This window comes from Mus caroli, chromosome X (genome assembly GCF_900094665.2).
Source record: "Mus caroli chromosome X, CAROLI_EIJ_v1.1, whole genome shotgun sequence".
Classification (NCBI taxonomy): Eukaryota; Metazoa; Chordata; class Mammalia; order Rodentia; family Muridae; genus Mus; species Mus caroli.
This window is the reverse complement of record NC_034589.1, coordinates 154,129,862-154,132,080: the sequence shown is the minus strand read 5'-3', so window position 1 is coordinate 154,132,080 and position 2,219 is coordinate 154,129,862. Positions and strand designations below refer to the sequence as shown.

At 44.7% G+C, this 2,219-nt stretch overlaps 1 pseudogene; it reads right to left on the bottom strand.

Moving 5' to 3' along the window:
* Positions 1-865: 865 nt before the first annotated feature.
* LOC110287350 lies at positions 866-1,810 on the bottom strand (annotated as a pseudogene).
* Positions 1,811-2,219: the final 409 nt, after the last annotated feature.

Below are 2,219 nucleotides of genomic sequence, written 5' to 3'. Positions count from 1 at the left end.
AGAGAGAGAGCACAATAGAAACCCTCTAAACTGACCAAATCATAAAGTGCATGCACTATAATGTGGAGTCCATTTTGGGTTGATCAGCTACTGCTGAGCATGACAGCAGCTCTGGGGTATGGTTGATATGCCCAGTGTCATTACATTGTAGAGAACTGATTTTCCCTCTCCCTGCAAATAATTTCTTGGCTAGGAATGGAACTTTTGGCACTCTCACCCTTCTCAATGTAGATTTTGTCTGGCTTGAATTTGTGCAGGCATTGTGCATATTGCAGTCTCTATGAGTGCATATGTACATTATCCCTGTTGAGTCTGTAAGAGATTGTTTCCTTCCTTTACTTGTTGTGTACAGCAACCTCATCTGACCTCTCAAGTAGTCCTGATTTAACTTTATTTGTTTTGTTATTTTTTACCCTCCTCCTCCTCCTCCTCCTCCTCCTTCTTCTTCTTCTTCTTCTTCTTCTTCTTCTTCTTCTTCTTCTTCTTTTTCTTTTTCTTTCACAAAAGCAGTTTTTATTTGAGGCAAGGAGAAATCTGACCCAAAGGATTCCAGTTCTAAGCACTTAAATTTAAGTGTTAGTGGCACAACTTGGGCTATAAATTTTGCTTCTCATTGGTTGGAAAGCGTACTTGTGTTAAATTCCTCCAGGTAGGTAAGAAGAAAGACCAAGAGAGGCTGGTAGAGACACCTCAGCTACTGGTACTGTATTCCAGATTCTATGTCAAATTAACAAACTCCCACCATCTGTTCTGGAAGGTGTCACCCAGTGCAGAGGGACACAGGACACAGGACACTTTCAAGGGCAGAGGAGGCAGAAAGAGCAGGTGCATGCCACTTAGGGAGGAGCAGGGATCTGCTGCAGCTTCAGACTTCTGCATGGAAGGGGTCATACTTGTGTTTGGCACAGCTCACCAAGGCACACACTCTCCAGTTCCTGCTGCAGCTGAGTAGAGTGGTCATGTCCTTGCTGCTGAGCTAAAAGTCAAAGACCTTAAAGTTCTCAGTAATGCAAACTGGTGTCACAGACTTGAGGATCACTACCAAGTTCTTTTGAATGGGGAACCGGATCAGCACTTGGGATGTAGTTTTATTGTACTTGACTGCAATTGCCTTGATCCTGGGATCCTCCAGGAAAGAAGGGTCTTCAGGCTTGTCCTAGGGCCTGTCAGGAGAACAAAGGGGGCTGTATGCAGTCACCACAATGCCTTTGCAATGGCAGTACTCAATCAGCTTCTCCTGAGTGTATGCTTGGCACTCGACCTGGTTAATCGCAGGCTTATATTTTAAGCCAGGTTTGTTCAAGATCCTCTCAATCTGAAGACGGTTGAAGTTGGAGACACCAATTGCTTTTACCAAACCTTCATCCACTAGTTGTTCCAAAGCCATCCAAGTGTCCACAAAATCGGTGTCACTAGGAATCACATTTCCTGATGCATCCAGTGGGAAATAATCGGGCCCAGTCTTGAAGTCCGCTGGCCAGTGAATAAGGTAGAGATCCAGGTAGTCCCGCTGAAGGTCACTCAGTGTCTTCTGGCAAGCTTCTTTCACCATGATCTTGTGGAACATGCACCACAGCTTGCTGACAATGAAGAGATCCTGGCACTTTACCACCTGCTCTTTGAGCTTCTCCTAGAGGGCCACTCTCACCTCCTTCTCATTCTGGTGAACCTGGGTGCAGTCAATGTGGTGATGCCCCATGTCAATAGCAACCTTCACAGCCTCAGTCACCTGGCCAGGAGGGGAGTTCCAGGTACTCAGGCCCAGAGTGGGCATCTTGGTGCTGTTGTTGATTTCCAGATGGCTAGCCATGATTGGTGCATGTTATACACCTGGACCGGCAAATGTCTACTAGGCACTTTTTCTATTACTGTATTAAATACAATGAAAAAAGCAACTAAAATAGAAAGAAAGTGCTTATTTTGGTTCATAGTTCAAAGGTATGATTCACCATGGTAGAGGAGTTGTGGTGGCAGAAGCTAGAGGCAGCTGGGCATATGATATCTACAGATAGGAAGAAGAAAGAGATGAATGGTAATACTCAATTCCTGACTTAGCTAACTGTTCTATTGCTTTGAAAAGACACCAGGACCAAGGCAAGTCTTATAAAGAAAGGGGTTTATTTGGGGACTTGCTTATAGATTTAGAGGTTTAGTCCATTATCATCATGGATACCGTACTGGAGCAGTAGCTGAGGGGTATATTCTGGTTGGCCAGCAAA